The following is a 21575-nucleotide window of genomic DNA, read 5'->3' as shown; positions in this document are numbered from 1 at the left end:
TAATGACTGATAATCAAAAATTATCATTACATAATACTTAATAATAATACAATTTTACATATAATAAATAAAACTGAACTAATAATATAATAAATAAAATTCATAAAATTTAACAAATAATACAAAATTTAGTAATATTTAAATAATAAAAATTAGAACCGTTTATGTATTATTGCGATAAAAATGTACAAATAGAATAAAGGATTAATATAATAATGGACAGAAGTTTGATCTACAAAAGTGAAGTTTTCTTTTCAAAATTTACTAAAAATAATTTTATTGAAATTAAAATCAAAATTATGACGCAGAAATTTGTTAAAAAATGAAATTTAAATTGAAGAAATGTATACTACTGCACAACAAATATGACATCAAAATTTTTAATTAGCTCATAAAAAGCTATACATATTTTAGGCTTTGTATAGTGACATATTTTTATTACATATTTCTTAGCTGGCCATTTTATACAATCATGTAAAAGTTGCAAAAGTTAATCTATTTGTAATATTATCATTTTTCAATTAGTATACAAAATAGTTTCTTCGACTTTTCACAAAAACGCGATTGATCGATATCGTTGGTATGTCGATGAGGAGTGTTTTTTGTTCTCCACAAATCATGAGAAATCGCGAACGAGCACCGTATGGAAAACTTTCGTTGGAAATCAGATTTATTGGCTCGCCGTAATTTTTTTGCAGAATAGCCGCGGCTGTGTCTGCCAGCAGGAGATAAATGAAACGCGGCCACGAAAAGTTCCACGATCGGAATGGCACGTTGAATCTAGTCAAAAAGTATTTCGGCTATCGATCGGTCATATCGAATTGATGTTCAATCGGTGGGTGAGTTCATCTGTCCAGAAATTATATTTTAATGACAGTTACTGTTTCGATAAAGGGGTTGGATTTTATCGAAAACTAACGAAAATAACTGAAATAGTATGGCGAAAAGAATATTAAAAACAGAATAGTAAAATACTAAACTAGGAAATTTGTAAAACTAGTATAAGTAGTAAGGATGATAAACATCGTAAAATAGAAATAAATAGGATTATAAAGTGGAAGAATAGTAAAATAATATGAAACATAGAAGTTGAAGATTTTTTATGATTCTAATATTTTGACCAAGAGCTAAGTAAAATATTAAAAACTTGAGAGTAATGTGTTTATTTATTTATTGTGTATTTGTAACAAAAATATGCAGCTATAAAGAACATACAAAATATTGTAAGTCATGAATGTAAAAGTTAAAGACGAGAATTTTATAAAAACAAACAATTAATTATACTGATTGTTACGAAAGAGTGCTCGTGTAATTCGTATATTTCTTTACTAAACAGATAAATGTTTTGATACACGAATAGCAATATGAAATTCATAGGAAAATGCAAAATAAAATAATAATTTTATATATGACATTTATTATAAAAGCACAAAAAAATAAACAAGATTACATTTTTCATTAGGGTTCAAACAAAATTTTTTTGTTCTCAACCATAAAAAATATAGTATCTGGGGTAAACAAAATTCTCCCAAAGTTCTAGCTCAAAAATTTTAATTTGAGAGGTCTCTGGATGAAAGCGAAAAAAAATACTTGATAAGCCATCCTAACATTCATATTTCTGGTCATGAACTTATTGCTTGATATGGTATATCTGATTGATTTTTATTACAAGTATCTTTCTAAAAAAACTTCAATCTACAAATACTACAAATAAAATCTAATTACTACTTCTGCTATAAATCTACGGGTAATTAAATAAATAACCCTGAGTCGGATTAAAACCTCCTCAAAAGAAATCTAAGACGACTAGTTGTTTATGCAGCACCTAACGAGATTTTTCCGGAAAAAGCCACAGTTTGCCGACAAAAGAACATTCTATTACCCTGCATTTGTCACCGAAGTCCCGGTGTCGTTTTACCGGAGCAGAATTGTACGGGGTTAATGATAAAAGATGAGAGATTCGCGAGTATGGTTTCGAAACGAGGAAGACAAGAAGGAAGGCTCGTTTCACGGGACATTAAATTCCGACGAGTCGGCTGGCTGGCTACTTGTGGAAAAAGGAAGACGGAATATTCTTAAAAGGTTGTTGTGTCGAGAAAACGAACGTTGGAAACGGACGAAGAGAAAATGGACGAGCAAACTGTTCGAAGCTTCTCGTTGAAGAGGATAAATCCCAGCGACGCGACGTGTCAATCGAGTGTGAAACGCTCGACTTCGTGCCACCGAACTTTCTTTTCTCGTCTCGTTCCCATTATGTCACTGTGAACCTTTATTGCACAGATTTTCGGATCGTTCGTTTCGTCGACCATGATGCGCCGTGTCTTCTATTGTTTGCATCGTCGATTTCATTCCACAAGAAAATCGCTTTTCGACTGCTTATCGTCTCAAGTGTATTCGAAATGACCAATCAAGGACACTGATTTTGAGGTTTTGGGTTTTTTCTGACACATTATAATCTTACACTTTTAAGTGCTTTTGCTATTATTTCAACAGTACAACGAAATTGTTATTAATATAACAACAATAAGGCGAAGTGGGATAAGTTCGTAAACGGAGCAAGTGCGTATACAGGCTATTTTTATTACAATATGAGCTAAATTTCTCCATTTAGTATGTTTGTTTCCTTGTTTTGTTTCACTATATCCCCTTTTATATTTCAGCTAAGAGTACTTGTTTGCAGTATAGAGTACTCGCATAATGCAGTAAAAAGCATTTTATAGCAGATTTGTTAATAATTCTGCTCTTGCCCCATTGCACACGAAATAAAGTTTCAAAGTATTTAATTTCAAGTTACGCTCTTACCCCATTTTCGGGGAAACTGCAGAGTAGTTGACATCTTAAACAATTTCCTATCAAAATCAAAATGTACAAGGAAAATTAAGGTCCTAGTTAATATTGATGAAATAGTAGTAATTGTGCAAAGCGTTCGATATCGACAGCGTTAAGTATTTACATAGCAGACTGAAAATACTTACGTTTAAATACTAACTTTACACAAACCAGTCTGCACTTACCCCACTTCACCTTAATTTTTCTCTTTAATATTATATTGAAAGTTGATTATCAGAGTTTGTATGACAAGGTAAATGTCCTAGTGCTGAAATGAGTCCTGATAATTAATAACTGGGTGGGAATTTTGTTAATATTTCTGTCGATTTTAAATGTTTAATCAAAATGTAATAGCAAGATGTATTATGTAGATATAATTATAAGTGTGTATAATTTAATGCTAATTATTTCATATCACGCGAAAATATTATTGCATAATATTTTTCAACATGTTTGAACTGATTTCATAGCGCTTAAACAAACAAAGGAATATTTTTGTTGAAGTTATAATGAATTGATATTATACAAGTTTTTAAAGAATGAAGTGGGTTTAGATTTATTAGATAATGGAAAATATCAAACTAATCTTATTTCTTATTAATTTTGTTTAAATACTGAAATTAAGTATGGTATTTTTTTTTTAATTCGTAATTGTGTGATACTGAGCAATCATAAACGGCATCGATACACGATTTTACGCGAGACCGAATTATTAAACGAGTTACGTTTAGTGCATTCATTACCTAGTTAATATTTACTGTATTAAGGTAAGTATGTTTTGTATTCTAAACATTTATATACACTACCGCTCAAAAGTATGTGGACACTTCTTCAATTCTTTTAAATGCCCGAAAAAAGTTGTGATATCTTTGAATTATTTGTTTATCGTGTATGTATTCCACTTCCTCCAGTGTTAGACAACATATTGTAATAATAATTTGTTAAATATTTTACCGATAGTGATGAAATATGTTTAAATTTTCCTTTCGTTAACATATCCACCGTGTGATGTAATTTTCGCATTTTCGTGTCGTGGCATCCTGGCTATATAATTATGTTTACAAATGTTTACGTTAGTCTTGAGACGGCAACAGACCTCACTCAAGCGATGCAATCATTGCAAACTGCCAGAGAAAAGACCCACAAACACTACGCGCGCAACGCAAAATAACACATATATTTATTTCAGAAAGTTGAATAAATGAATTGATAATTTCGTAATATTATAATACATTACGTTCATATTAATACTAGAATTTACGAACGATTTTGGTTAACAATAAAAACATATAATATGTATCCGAAATTCAAGAAACTGTAAGTGTCTAAATAATTATACAAAAATGTAATTTTGCTTATTCTTAAACTCGTCATAATGTCAATATAATCTCAAATTTTTATAATATACTATCAATTATTTTTGTCATATTACAAAATTATGTAAATTTTTCAAAATGTCGAAGTTAAACAAAATTTACGCTAAGAAAGATGTTCATGCAGCAATAAAAATGTCTAAAACAGACACTACGTTGTAAGCTGCCCATGAAAAGTTTCGTATGATAAAATGAATTCGACAGGAAGAACCAACTTTAATTAATTAAATGAATTTGTTATAAATAAAATACTTTCATACCTCAAAATATTACTAATTTGATTTTTTTAATTAAGTAATGAAAATAATTAAATTAATGTGTATTTCACATTTAGGACAGCAATAATTAATGTAAGATGAATTTGTACAGAAGTAATAATTAGAACACGCTATGAATGCTATTTAATTACTGAACCATATTAACATTCTCAGATTTTAATTAATTTAAAATTATTTCTTTCACAAATTCCTTATTTTATCTGAAAATTGGAATTTCACCCTTTATGATAAACGTGTTTATTTCCAATTTTGTATTAAATATAAAAAAAATTGCAATTATCTTCACTATTTCCTTAATCATTTGACCACTGGGACATTTATTAGTATAAAAAATTGCTACGCTTAAGGTTTTCGAAACTCTAACTTACGATTTCTCAAATATAACCAACTTAAAATATGGTTGAAGCAAAACCTAACTTTAAACTAACTTTAGTGAATGTGGTCCACAACAATCTAATTCGATTTAAAATTCGAATAGTTTTAACCCCTTGTATGATTTTTTGGTCAGGTGCCTTAGGCAGATCTACATATTCACAGCGCCAATATTAAACCAAATAAAGAAAGCTAAAATACTATGTCTACTTGATATGCAACGATCCCTGACTATGTAAACTGGACTCAAATTTCAAATTGAAGCGCACTAAAAATTTCAGTAAATTTATTACATTTGAACTGTGAATGTATCACAAGTTGGACTGGCCAAAGTATAAATGATATCATAACTGTACGAATATTCAGAATATGATCAAATTAATTTTAAATTTATGGAACTTATCAAAATGACGGAGCTTTGATTTTTATTTTAAATTAAGGTGAAGTGGGGTAAGTGCAGACTGATTTGTGTAAAGTTGGTATTTAAACGTAAGTATTTTCAGTTTGCTATATAAATACTTAACGCTGTCGATATCGAACGCTTTGCACAATTACTACTATTTCATTAATATTAACTAGGACTTTAATTTTCCTTGTACATTTAGATTTTGATGGGAAATTGTTTAAAATGTCAACTGCTCTGCACTTTCCCCGAAAATAGGGTAAGAGCGTAACTTGAAGTTAAATACTTTGAAACTTTATTTCATGTGCAATTGGGCAACAGCAGAATTATTAACAAATTTGATGTAAAATGCTTTTCACTGCATTATGCAAGTATTCTAAACTGCAAACAAATACTCTTAGCTGAAATATAAAAGGGGATATAGTGAAACAAAACAAAGAAACAAACATACGAAATGGAGAAATTTCGCTCATATTGTAATAAAAATAGCCTGTATATGCACTTGCCCTGTGTACGCACTTACCCCACTTCACTTTATAAAGATTATTAAGATATTTTTTCAAGATGTGCATTAACTTTTGTCGAGATAAGGAATCAGATAATTTACGTGTCATATCTTATTTGTTTATTTTTCTATCTTTAAATGCAATTTAAAAATACGTGGCTATCAGCGCTAATATGTTGTTAATATTTTTATTTATATTCCTGATACTTCCTACGTAGATCTTTTCTTACTATAAATATTAATAATCCTATTAAATTTTCCAGCTATTAAAATTTGTCGTTAAATTTTCAGGCTTAGTAAAAGCCAAAAAATGACCTAAAAAATCAGTCGGAACGTAGCTATCATGAAAACGTGCGCAATTTAATCCCAAATTACTTTTTGCACATAACAAGTTACATCATAACGAATGGTTGATTTCGAAAGCTAGGTTTGACACGATCTGATAACGTAAAAGTACTGTAAAATATTAAATTGTAACATATCAAATTCGATTCGGGAAATATAAAATCTGATACGATTTGATGATATAAAAATACCGTAAAATGATATCTATGGTATATGTACCACTTCCAGCCCTTGACTTTCATTTGATGAACATAAAATGGCCAGTTGCCAGATACAGTGAACAATGTTCAACTTTAAAGCATACGAAGTTTGACAGGAATTTATGACATAAAACTGTTTCAGAGTAGCACTCATGCTACATCAATTTGAAATTCCAATGTACATAAATTTGACGAATATGAATACATAATTCGTTCATTAATATTTCTCATATAAACTAGATAACTGAAGATCCATCTTACTATATATTAAATGGACGATTTTTGAATATCGAACATTTCGCATGATTTGATTACACAAAAGTACCGCAAAATAACAATTGTATAATTTAAAAGCTTAAAATTTAATACAAACTAATACGTAAAATTTTGATCAATATTCTTCTTATAAAACAACTGTCAATTACAATACACAATAGTTATAATAAAAATCTATTTTGATGCATATAAAGTTTAATAAAAATTAATTATAAAAAAGTAACTCAGAATATCATTTATGTTATATTAATTATAAGCTGAAAATTCAGAAGCGTGTGTAGATAGTTTAATAATATTTTGTTCTAATAATAATCGATTTCTTTAAGATCTGATACAATTTGATAACACAAAACTATCGTGCAATAGCGCTTACATCACATCAGTCTGAAGTTTAATGTTTAATTTCTGCTTGAGTTCATTCTTGGTAAGCTTTATAATTACTATTCTTTTAATAGGAATTGTAAATTGAACTCTCTTAGAGACACTTAAGGAATATGACACATCTGTATCCTATATGCTTTTAATTTCATTGAAATACAAACTTTTAAATATCTCCATTTAAATGCAAATGTACTTAGGCCACTTTCAAAATAAACGGCTCATGTGATTAATGTAAAACTGTTTATTATGAATAACTATTTTCCTGTGTATTATACAAAACAATCGATAACACGATATTTCCAAAATCGAGTTTGCATCAAAGATAACGATCTTCAGTGCTAAGTTGATACATCATAGATGCTACTTCTCGGTACTTTTATGTCATGGAATTACATCATACCTTTAACATCTCACAATCGATAACATGATACGTTACAACTTTAGCACTTGTCGCATATCAAGTCTAAGGTTTGATGAAAATAACCTTCTAATAGTTACGTTAATGGCTTCCATATAGAATATCTGGTTGCAACTTTTAGAAAATAATCATTCGATGTGGTGATATTGCAAGGTGGACTTATTGTTAGATATAATAACATAAAGAGATAATACAAAAACATAATAAACACAAACTAATTGAATAATATAAAAGAAAACGTATCTTTGGTACAAACGCACATCTTCACTGCCTAAGGGTCGCAACGGAAGTGAACAATAGAACAGAATAGGCAAAATCGGCTTGCGCAAAACTTAATGTATTAAAAAACTCTATACCTAGCTGCCAATCTAATATCTAGAAATGGGGCGAATAACTCTTCACTTTTGATACACAGACTCGACAGGGACTACGTTAAAAATTCTATAAATCATCGTTGACAATAATACTTGGACATCATTGACGTCCAGTTGGTTGTCGTGAAATGAATAATCTTATTTGGTATCGTTTTCGATAGTTTCAGACAAGTTTAATAGTTTGGAACGGCTTTAAAATCTCTACACCTCATGCTTGTTTTACTTACATACATATATGTAGATAGGGACTCGAAATTTGAAATATACACTCGAATTTGCGTGAGGCACCTGGTTTGGTGAAACCTAGCGTTGGGAACTATTACTTGCACAGTCCCTGATCATCGAATTAGGACCACGTACAAAAATCTCACTTTTACAGCTATAACATTGTTTCATATATGGAAAATGATCTTAGGTTATGCAAATTATTTCTAAATGTATTGCTATGTATATATATATATTAGTATCTTACTGTGCGACCATTTACGTTAGGTTCAAGTATCGAAAGCGCGTGAGGTCAAATTTGGTGACTGGAATCTACTAAAAACACTAGTGTGCAACTCTGCAAACACCACATTATCTGTGTTGAAAGTAAGAGTTGCAGATATTTGTGAAAATAATGAAGATATAAAAAAGATATAAAAACAAAGATTGAATGAAAAGCGTAGATATACAAGATATTAATACGTATTAATAATGTCATGTACAGTAACAGTTTATCATGGTAGTAGGTAATAAATTATATCATTACAATTTGAACAAGACTTTTAATTTTACGGAAATCGTGAAAAATGCTAAAAATTTGAAGTGGTCCTAATTCGATGGCCAGGCACTGCAATTCGCGTGAGGCACCTAATCTGTAGACCTACTAGTTAGTTAGTTAACAATCAAGTCGACAGAGATTTTCGTATCGGGTGTTTAGAGTTCCTGAAAACAAGGATATTGATACCAGTTATACCGCTATTAAGATATATCTAATTCCATCTGTGTTCTAAGTGTTTCCGACACCGAACACGAGGCTGAAAGACATGGTTTCAAGTCGGTGTAGGAAGTTTCAACAAGCCAGACAAGTTTCAAAGTTCAAGGAAGCAACGACCGACGGAGATGTACAACAATAGCGACATGATAACAACGTTTATCTTTCTTAAACTGACATCTACTATAAAACATAATTCACAATTAAAATGCAGCCACAAATTACAAAAATTATCTTGGTACATACACGAGAAAATCTTTTCTGAAATGAACTCTCTACTAATTACTCAACTAAATATAATTAATTTGTATCGATTGCGATTAATTTTTGCATTGCAATATTTAGTTTTTATACGTAGTGTCGCAAAAACGGTGAATATTGTCTTTTACAATTTTATAAAATAATTAAAGGTGACAAAGTTGAGAGTCTCATTTTGTGTAAAAAGCACAGGCATTTTACTGGCACAAAATTAAATATGCACATGTAATTAATAAAATTACGACATATAATTTAATAAATTAATGCTTTTTCGCAGTAACAGCCTGTAAGCGAATTTCAATTAAATTTTCTCAAAAGACCATGAAATATCGTCCTATTCTTCCTACAATTTCATTTCAAAATTTTATATCTGTAAAATTATTGATCGATATTTTATTTTTTATAATTCTTATTAAACATGTTTGATCAATCAACTAACAAGATATTTTTATATTATTATATATTTTGTAAATTACAAATATATATTTTTGTGATCGATTCTCTTAACAATTTATTAACAATTTGACCTAAGTATATTACTAGTGAACTATAGATAATGTAAAATGAAATTGTTTAAATATCTCTAACGAAAACATCCTAAGAATGATTATATGTTAATGCAACCTTTATACTACACTAGTAAATTTAAGATGCAAATACAAGTATAACCTGCAAAAATTATTAATACGATCAGAAATAGCAAAGGTAAATTATCTTCTTCAAGGTAAAAATAATACACGATTATAAACAGCTATCAGATTTTATTCATGGCTTCCAAACTTACAAATTTCTAACTACACCTAATAGACGAATTAAACGTTCAATTGTTAATTTTACTTTTACAACAGAACGAATGTACACTGCTCAAAAGAAATATGGCATAGAAAAATTTTAGGCAAAAATTGACCAAATTTGACTGATGATAACTCCGTGAAAAATCATTGCAAATTTATGCTCTTTTTTTTAATTAAAGCTTGAGATCTCTACTTTAAGACCCTGCAGTTCGATTTTAGATTTGATGCATCCCTACCACAATAACACTGTAAATGTGAAGCCATGTTTGCAATATTGAAAATTACGAAGTTTGACAAAATGCATGGACTTGCCACATTTTTTTTTGGTGATACTGTTTACAGCAGCATAAAGTACAAACCTTCATCTTTAATTTCCAGTATGTGGAAAACCGCTGCCATTTTTTTCCGCAAAGATACAGAACTTTAAAGAAACCCTTGCATTTATAGCATATACCGCTGGCATTAGCATTACCCGATATGCACCTCGGAAAAGTTGCTGGACAGATTTTGCACATAATATGGTTCTGACAAGAGCTTTTTTTTGTGTGTATTTGGGTGTGAGTATCTATGTATGTGTGTGTATGAATTATCGTCGAAAGCCTCGTTGAGAATCATTCTCGAATTTTGCAGTCCCAATTCAATTCGATTACTTCCACACCCTGCAGTAAATCCAGATCTGAACCGTATAGAAATTTAGCAAGACAACCTGTCAATTTGTAAGACTTGTCGCAAGTCTTAACTCAAATTTGGAATTACATGCCACAGGAAGAAATTAGGGCTTACATTAACATAAGTAATCCGCTACAAGGGGTCATTCAACAACGCGGAGGAAACACGCGTTATCAGAATTCAAACATACACACTCACAGATAATCACACAGAAATACACAAAAAAAAAGGGCTCTTGTACAAAATCTGTCCAGCAACTTTTCCGAGGTGCATATCGGGTAATGCTAATGCCAGCGGTATATGCCATAAATGCAAGGGTTTCTTTAAAGTTCTGTATCTTTGCGGAAAAAAATGGCAGCGGTTTTCCACATACTGGAAATTAAAGATGAAGGTTTGTACTTTATGCTGCTGTAAACAGTATCACCAAAAAAAAATGTGGCAAGTCCATGCATTTTGTCAAACTTCGTAATTTTCAATATTGCAAACATGGCCTCACATTTACAGTGTTATTGTGGTAGGGATGCATCAAATCTAAAATCGAACTACAGGGTCTTAAAGTAGAGATCTCAAGCTTTAATTTAAAAAAAAAGAGCATAAATTTGCAATGATTTTTCACGGAGTTATCATCAGTCAAATTTGGTCAATTTTTGCCTAAAATTTTTCTATGCCATATTTCTTTTGAGCAGTGTATTATATGTACTAAGTTGTATTGTGACAAGCAAATTCAAAAGTTATGACAATGGTGAAAATAAAGTTCTTTGAATACAAAATTTTTATTGTAGATTTCAGAATTTGTAGTATAATAGTTATAAATAATCAGTAAAATACTCAACCATATATAATCAGCAAAATACATGTTCATTCCACAACTTCTTAAAATCCAGGAATATTTAAATTTCCAAATCTATTCATTTCTCTACTTTATGTTTCTCATTTTTAGATTCCCAAATTTTTTAAACTTTGCATATTTGAAGTTTGCAAATTCCCAAGTTTTTCACTTCCTCAAGATTTCAACTTCCAAATTCACAAGATCTTAAATGGCCAAATCTACACAATCATGAATTTCTGAACTGCATAATTTCAATAACATAAAATTTCCGACTTCCTAAATTCAACCTGCGGCAAAGAACGTATTAAACAATCAATGCTAATTATTTATCGAAAAAATCGCACGCAAAAAAATTCAATTGCACGAATAATCGCAAACGAGAGAAAACGGAGAGGAACGTCGAATTTCCTGAAACCATGAAATTTCCAACGATGAATGGGCTGGCTTGATAGAGAGAAATCGACTTTAATATCCAGAGGAAAAAAACGATCGTATCGATGATAGCATAAAATCCAAAATAGATGAGATGAAATAGTCGGCAATACCTGACGGAGGACAAAAACATAGGGGGTGGAAGACAAAAAGAGAAGCACGATCAAGAAAAAATTGAGCCATACGCTAGGAAAAGTAATTGAACCTTCAATTGCCGAATAAATTGGTTCGAATTTCTATCGCTGACCCTTTACCCCTATTTTCGTCGATCCCACCCTTTATCCTGACAATTTTACGGAATAAAATTGCGCTCTGTGCATCAATCACGAACAAACCTTGTGAATTTTCATCCTCGTTCCTTGTTTGCGCTAGGATAAAGCATAGATTGCGACGCGGGCAAATTTTGTTAAAAATCAAAACAAAATTTAGTTACTGGAATCAATATTTTGCAACGATATTGATTTTACTGGAAAAATGAACATTTGCAACAGTGTTGCTTAATGATATAGATAAAACAAGAACAGTTTTGAATAATAAATTTATGACAAAGGAAGGAAGTAATTAATATACAGGAATCATTTTTATTATTTTTTAGAAATGTAGATAAAATTTCCTTTCGAATTTGAATGACAAACGGAATTTGCCTTGCTATTTACAAATTTGTGATTATTCAGTTTTTTACGATTTATCAGTAAACTTAATAATATTACGAGTGAAATATTAAACAAGTTAGTTAAATTATTAAACCAGTAATTTATTGTTTATGTAGGAGAAATATTTCTGTTAATTTATTCTGTGCTGTTTAATTTTGTTCAAAATCCTAAAAGTAACCTATTTTCAAAATAATTTTATAGCAAAATTCTTTTATGATATGAAATCAGATTACATTGACCATTTTAAAAAATAACATTATTTTCTATATTTTGCAATTAGGGTAACGCGTACAAATATTGACATATTGAACCAACTTTTTTCTTAGAAAAGTGAAAAATGAAGTATTATTGTATATATCATATTTTTTATTGCATATCATTATGTATACATCATAAGCGTTCTTTTGCTGTACTTTTATGTTATTATCCAACTCTTAATTTTCAAAATTGGACAATTGATACGGTGCTAACAAACTTATTACCCTCTTTAGTTATTAAATTAATAACTTTGTAATTTATAACTGAGCAATTGTAACTTAACAATTTATCAATAGTACGTAAATAAATTAAATGCCGAAGTATGTAGAAGAAGATTAAACGATAGTTAAATCACCATTCCTTACCAGTTTAAGTAATCTAAATTTAAACCACGTTTCTAATTGAACCTTCCACTGAAAGATAGCGAAATAAATAACGTTCAGTGTGCAAACCTTAATGAAAATTATAAAAACAAAGACAAAACGAGCTGAAGTAATAAACTGGTTCTAATGCATAATGCATCCTTAATTCTCCATTAAATTATTGTCAATTCGAGACACTAGTCAATTCTCTCCAAAAACAAAAAATAAATATACCAAACCATGTTATTCGACGATTTCAATACATTTCCTCAATTGGCTCTAAAATAATCTAACAACTTCCGATGCTCGAAATCAAATCATAAACTTATATGATCAACAAGAAGTCCCGTAAACTCGCCTTCCAATTATTTGCTTCATGCAAAACACGCGTGACGTGGTGTTTGCTTTCATATTGAAAATAATTCTCTCGCGAGATCCGTGGGTTGTTTCGCATTCTAAAATTTAATGAGAAGTCGTGCAGAGATATCGAGGAGGGACGAATTAGCCGTACGACTGAATACAAATGGGTTCATTTGCAAAGGAAAGAACAGAGAGAGAGACAAAGAGGGAGAGAGGATTTAGTGGACAAACACACTTGGCCGAGCCCATTACTGTTCTATTCCAAGCTTTTGACTCTATTGTTCAAATAATTTAATTGTCGCGGACTTATAAATCGCTTTGATATTTAGCAGAAGCATTGACTAAAGATATAAGGAGACATGACTTTGTTCTCGAGGGCACATATGGATTAATATTATATTGATAGATCTATTTTATCCGTTTATCTTTTTCTAAACTTTATTTTGAGGCGCAGCAAATTATTGACTCTTTTTTTACTTTTGAATAATTTTTGATATCTAGAATACAAAATTACAAGTTCTAATGTTAAGAATGCAATGGGTGAAAGATTATGTAAAGTTAAAGTTTGGTATGTAAAGTTAAGCATTTTTGGCTATTTTGACTTGTGAGTGTGACGCGACATTGAATTCTATCTATAATTTTATTGGGCCACGTTTATGCGCGTCAAAGTGATTCTAAAATGTCGTTTATTAAAAAAAATTTATCTGTTTACAACTAGTGACCGGAAAAACATGTTTTTCATAACAAGTCAAATACCTCAAAAGATGCTCAAATTGACGTACGCAAAACTTTTTAACCGCCGGATTCCTAACATTAAAACTTACACTTTTGTATTGTAGACAGCAAAAACTATTATATGGTGAAGAAAGTCAATTTTGTGTGCTTCAAAGTAAAGCTTAGCCTTTTTGTCAATGCAATAGAATACAGCTTCCTGATTTGTCTTTTCTTTCCCGCAGGACGTTAGAAAATGTTAAATTGATTGTAAGACATAATCGTATATGGTTTGCAGTCTTTAATAGTATATATAGTTTAAAGTTTAAAGTGTGATAAAATGCTGCAGTATGAAGTGTTTCATAATTTTTCATTAGGACTAAGCAGATGACGCTTGTTTTTTGAATTTGTTTTTTACAAATTCATGCACTCCAAAGAATAAAAATATGTCCAGTCTCGTGAAATCTGTAGTCGCCGACCGAATTTATCATTTCGACAACTGATATAAATTTTTAATTTCTATATTACGATAGCGTTCAACTATAATATAGTCTATCATAGAACTATTTTTAACTATCAAAAATCGAACATTGTAAATTAAAAGCATTGTATTTTGAGTGACCGAAAATATAAAATCTAAGTAAAGTAAATGACTCTATTCTCGTTAGCAACCATCTGTTTACTATTATTATTAACGTTATTTATTTATTTGTTATACAGGAAAGTTGTCAAAATGTTAAGTAATTTTGCTGGTTTGTATCAATAAATTATAATATAATGCACATAATCATTGATATAATGATATTATCATTATTCATTTGTTTTATGCTCTATTTAATATGTAGATACTTTTTTTAGCATTTTAAATACTTTTGTCTGTCATATTTCAGTTCATTATGTCGAAATGCATATTTCTGTATAAATTTCATACTAAAATTTGTTAAACTCGTTAATATATTCTATGTATCATTCTGCCCTTTATAAACTATTTAATTTAATATTAATATATTGAATTATTTAAATGTACTGAAAATAATCATTCTTTGTAATATGTTTGCTGTGGACAATATATTTATATTGTTTATAATACACATATTTTTAATGTATAGTAATTTATTTATAACGTACTGTAATTTATCTATAACAATTTGTCATTTCTTTATAGCATATTTATATTTAATTATTTTTGTAATATATTCGTAAAATATATTTACAACTGTTGAACCTTTTATTTGAAATGTAGGATAAATCCGCTTTGAAAAAAATGAAGACTACGAAAACAATAGATGAAATTTAACATATTTATATCCGTAAACAATTTATAGCGAAAATAATTCAAATTCCCTAATATTTTGGCGGTTGAAGTTTGGCTAATTAATCTCTTCCCGTGCTTTGACGAGTGTCACTCGTGACGCACTTACAGCTCAAATGTGACAAACCTTACTCAAATTTTGAATACTCTTCAACTATGAAATTTAGGTCCAACTATAAGTTGCATTATCAAGGATCCCTAAATGTAAAATACTCAGAAAATTTTTATTTTCTTTTTTCGTTTTAATGTTACAGCCCTGAATAGTTAGTCTTGACTGACGCATATGATAAATAAATGGCACGGGAAGAGGTTGAGGTTATTGGAAAGATGGTCATTTTAAAAGTCGTACAAATCCTTAGGTTAAAATTATTTTTAGTCGAATATATTGCAATGCAATTTACCTTCGGTAAATTTGAGTAACACTGACAATACTGTGAACAATCACAAATTGTATATTATAAGTAGCATAACCTCAATATGTGTGAGGGTTTGCTCGTCTGTCTAGAATCATTGCAGATTTCTATTATCAGCTTGCAAGTTCTAATTCAGTTTCTTATAAATATTCAACAAAATCTACACGGTTCTCGTTTCAGTATTGGTGCACAAAACCTTTCAATAATTTAACTGTTATTTACAAATTCATTACGAATCGTGGTTTATTTTATTTCTAAAAATGTAGCCCAGAATGATTTCAACGAAAATTATAACTATGATGTATCTAAAAGTGAAGTTAGTGGGTAATTATAAAAAAATAAAAATACTTTCCTGGACAATAACGTTATTCCAATAAAATTCTCATTTTCGAAGAACTTTATTATTTTTATTATGTTTGTAGAAGACTCATGAAAAGTGCTAATAAAAAAAAGAATCATAAAGTCAGCACCTGAATTTGAAGACAATTCAGGTCAAAATGATTCAAAGAAATTAAAAAAACGAATAACTGAACAACTGAAATTTCATTCATTTACTGAACGATTATAATAATTGATTAATATTTAAAGTTTTTTTTTTTCATTCAGGTAGTATTGGTCAAGTATTTTTAAGACTTCGTCGTTTCGTAACATTTATATATGTTTAAAAAGGTCTTCATAGTTGCCACAAATTTCTTTTCATTGATTAGTATATAATCAAAGAAAAATTTAATTAACCCGCAGTTGTCTCTGTGATATAGGATAGAAAAATATCTTTATGTACTTTAATTTAATACCGTTGTCATCCAATCGTTCGCTCAGCGTTCAGTCAATGTTTAGAATCGTGTTTAACACGGCCCGTGTCATATGGCTTATAAATAAACTAAAATGTTTGTACCAAACATAGAAGTTGGAAAATTTGTAAACATGTAAATTTGTAAACATGGAAGTACTTAATATTATAGATATGAAAATTTCTAAATTTCTATCTTTTCATCTTTCTATCTTTCCATCCTATGTTTGTGTGTTTCTATCTTTTGTAAGTTTCTAAATTTCTAAATTTCTATTTTTTTATATTTCTAAATGTTTAATTTTCTAAATTATTAAATTTTCACATTTCAGCATTACCAAATTTTTTAATGTCTAAATTTTTAAAGTTCTGAGTCTCTAAATTTAAAAACCCGTAATTCTAAAGCTTCACAAATGTAAAAAGTTTCAGAATTTTTTAATTTCAGACTGAGAAGTTTATAATTTTCAAAATTACTTAATATCGCATGAAGAAACACAGGATACTGAAAACTCAGCACGCAACATCGCGTGCGAAGAAAATTGCGCATCTGAAGTTTCAGACAACAGTTTTTTGTATATTACAAATTAATATCTAAAGAAATAGTCTACCTTTCCGCCAAATAACAAGAAGCTTAAATTAAAATTTAAACTGTCGCTGCTTCAGTGTCCAGAAATTGATATTGCTTAAAAATTTAAATTAAGAAATTCATAATAAAAACTTTTAATATTTAGTATATATTCTTACAATATTGAATAAGAAATAAATTAATAACAATATAAAATAGTAATAAATGCTATTTTTTAATTATAAATTAAAATAAATGAGCATATAATTGTGATTATACTTAATTCAACCTATTTAATTACTTCTACCGACCGAATTAATTACAAATATTCTTTTTATAGTTCCTTTTAAACTATAAATTTAATAAAATTTTCATTTACTTTATAAGCCATAACATGGACTGTATTAATCACTGTAGATTAGTCGTTGATTATATCAACGATACACATATCCGTTAATTACGACTTACATTAAAGAAATACTTATAATAATTGTTAAACAAATATATCATTTTATAAATATTCTACTGCACAACTGTAATTACTATTAACTAATAAAATTAACATCTACATTAATGTGCATTCACAATGCCGGTGCATAAAACCTTCCAGGTGCAAAAGAAATAAATGAGTTAGAGAACAAGGTGTCATTTTCTTATTATCTTAACCCAAATCAATATTAACATCAAACTATTGCATTCATTTTTCTATAAACCTTCATTTCTTTATTTTATATGTTGGAAAGTTAATTGGGTTAAGATAATACTATGTCAGAGAGAAAATATAAATATGATAAGTTGTAAAGATTACTATCTACGTACAACAATGCAAAAATACGTACAAAAAAAAAACGTCGATACCAGATATTTGAAACATTAAACGATAAAAACAATCGTACAACAGAAGTGTCATGCAATACAATTTTCACCAGATTTTTACGAAATAAAGGTAGTTTTGTGAGTGACAAAAAACGTAAAATGTTGAAACGATCGTGCTCCATTGTTTTGGTCGAGAAATATCAACGAGAACGGAAATAAACGAGGAATTTCGTAACTGTAAATCAAATATAGGTAGTGACGGGTTCGAGACGCTGTGAACCGTTTTAAGCTTCGCAGGAAATGATTTATTCGAAGCATTCAAATCTTCAATTCCTTTCTCTTTTATTGTTTGAAATTCTGCAAAACGTATACGACCCTGTATTAGCAATTTACATAACTTTAATATTTGCGATCACACTATATCTGTGACTGCGGTACTTACAAATAGAGATGAATGCGGACCGAATTTTTAAGTACTCGAACCCAAAGTTTTACAAAATTTCGATACTCTTGAAACTCGTGAAATCTGAATTACGAGAGTTTGGAATCACGGAAAAAGTACAAAGTTTCGAATTTTCGAAACTCGAAACATTCTTGCTTTTCGAATTTTTAACCAGTTAACTGTGGCGATCTTTTTGCAAAGCGCGCACCAGTGTGTGTCGCGATAATCAAGCAATGACGAGTTAGGTTCTCAAGAATTTAAAAATTCGTCTTAAATCATTTATACTTTTTATTTGTCTATTTCATAAACATATTACAATTTATGAATATAATTTAGTTTTCGCCAAAATTACAATTTAAATATAAAAATTGTAACAAAATTTTACGCATGACAGATGTAGTCGTCATGACACAAAATTCTGCCATATTTCCATGACGGATAGAGTCGTCAAACATACTTAACTGGTTAAAACGTATCAAACACTTTTTAAGATGACTGTAAATTAAGGTAAATATCCTTGTGCTGTAACGAGTATCAGTAATTAAGAAATGAATGGGAATACTCTAAATAACATTTCTACTTACATCAATCATATCAATTAGTTAAAATATATATTAGCTTTACATAGATATAATTATATTTATTAAACTTATAAATATAAATGTTTATAATGTAATACTTATATCGCGCAAAAGTATTATTGTATAATACTCCAAGATTCAACGCTTTTAAACCAGTTTTATAATAATTTAAGCAAACACAATGATATTTTTGTTAATGTTATAATTAATTAATATTATATAATTTATCGAATAGAAAAGTTAGTTTAGATTTATTACATAATAGAGAATTTAAATTAAACTTACTTCTTGTTAATCTTGTTCAAATACTGAAATCAAGTATCGTGTATTTTGCGATTGCGTGATAACATCACACTAATTAATCATTAACACTAGGTTTACGGACATTCGGTGAACCGTTAGTGCTTTTAAATTAAAAACTAGTCGATCTACTCGTTTCGCAGACTTAAAAATAGATATCACTTGCAAGATACAGTAAGAGAATAAGATATTCCTGAAATTCATGTGTTTTATTTTTGAAGAAGAGATAATATCAGTAATCAATTTTACTTTTTATCATAATTGGAACAGTAAAAGAGCTGTTATCTAAATTAAAATATTAAAAGTGGTGAAATTTCACGGCCAATTTATTCTTGAAATCTAGTTCGTTGAATAATTTGTAATTATCACAGAGCTCTTTGACAAACTATATTTTTGTATCATAACAGAGAATGTGCAACCTATATGATGTAACATAATATGATGATGTTATATTTTGCTAAAATGCACGTGAAATTGTGGTAAAGGTGATTTTTGTGGTATTTTTTTGATTCTGATCACTACATAACCAATCCTAAAAGCATCTATAGTATCAGATCTACATCTATGCAAAATTTTATGAAAAAAACATTCAATAGTTTCTGTGTGATGACACGACATAGATAAAACTGAACTCCGATTTATATGTATATACATATAGATAAATAAAGTGAAACATTTAATAAATAAGAAATGTAATATAAATAAATTTATGCAATTATTTATTATCTCGACAAAAGTTAATGTGCATTTCGACAAAAGCTTCTTAATAGAATAATTCTTGTAACGGTAGTTCTTGTAATTTAGAATAAGGAATCTAAAATGCGTCATTTTAGTGAGTTTCGTAAACCTAGTGTTAATCTATCGATGTAGACCCGATTTCATGTCAGATCGAATTATTAAATAAATTAGCCTTAATGAATTTATTACATTGTTAATATTTATTGTAATTAAATCAAGTATGTTTTTTATACACTTATGTCAATAATAACTATGTGAAAAAATATTTTTTTTTATTCTTGAACTTGTCATTTCAACATAACCTAAAATTCATAATACACTTTTAATCACTTTTCTTACATAATAGTCACATGAATTCTTCCAATAAGTCTTTAAAATAACTTAGTTATAAATTAAAAAGTCATTGTAATTAATTAAATTTATTATACACCAAATATTTTCATTCCACAAAATCAACTTAATTCTTTTGCAAAAAGATAAAAATAATTAAATTAACGCACATTTAATATTTGGTACAGTAATAATTAATTTAGGATTAGTTTCTATAGACGTAATAATTGGGACATGCAATTATGTTTAATTACTGTTGAAGGTCCCGCCCATATGTTACCATGTTGTTTCCTTTTCTTTGTCCTTAACATTGGATCCCTTCTTGTCATTAGTAGATCATTCAAGAGCTCATTTCCATTTCCTAAAACCCACTTTCCTTCGTATTTTATCCAATCCCCATTTCTTTTCCATATCCGTTAAACAATTTTAATTAATTGAAATTCTGCAAGGAATTTTGTTTGAGGTCTTCTCATCCGCTTGAGAGTTAGATTCCTACTCGGCCGTGATGGTTATGTTTATCTTATGTTAAGAATTTGAGTATAATTACTTGTGTGTTAATTAACTATTTAAAGTTTGATTTGAATCCGGTTCTTCAAAATTCTGTGGCATTTTAAGATTTTAATTAATGTAAAACATTTCACAAATGTACATTTTTAATATTTCTAAAGGTACAAAATTGCACTCGACTATAACCATATTTATTTCTAATTTTACATTCTCTGAATATAAAGGGTACTGCAATTACCCTAACTGCATCTTAATCGCTTGGCCACTGGGACATTTACCTTAAATACAGTCATCAAAATTCGAGTCATTGTACTGTACTACGATAAATTGCGCTTACTATTTTGTAACGTAGGAAAGAGCTGATTAGCAAGCGTCGCGCGTGTGAAACTTGTATCAGCGGAAAGCTTTAAAAAAGTCACGGTGGATAGGTTTAAACGCAATATTATATGGCGTAACACTTGGCCCTGTCGCGATACAAGCTGCATGTGCTTAATTTCCTCGTTGTAATCTCGACATCGACCGGTTAACTTGGGAGCACGCACGCCGATAAAAAGCTTTCTCGCGATATACACTACCAACCTAAAGTTCATAATCACCGTGCTAATTATGGATTATAAGAATCTTCTATAGAGATAAACGAAAATCGGAGTGCAAGGGGGTTAACTTCTCAAACTTGGGTAATAAATCAGTTTATTGAACTTTACCTTTTACAAGAAATATTGGGCATA

The 21575-nt window shown here is 29.4% G+C and overlaps 1 protein-coding gene across 11 annotated transcripts in view; it reads right to left on the bottom strand.

Moving 5' to 3' along the window:
* Positions 1–21575, bottom strand: part of tmod (tropomodulin) — a 515016-nt gene that overhangs the window by 252909 nt on the left and 240532 nt on the right. The gene's annotated exons all lie outside the window — the stretch shown is intronic.

Source organism: Megachile rotundata, chromosome 14 (genome assembly GCF_050947335.1).
Source record: "Megachile rotundata isolate GNS110a chromosome 14, iyMegRotu1, whole genome shotgun sequence".
Lineage (NCBI taxonomy): Eukaryota > Metazoa > Arthropoda > Insecta > Hymenoptera > Megachilidae > Megachile > Megachile rotundata.
Note: the sequence above shows the minus strand (reverse complement) of the source record. Positions and strands in the feature narration are given on the sequence as shown.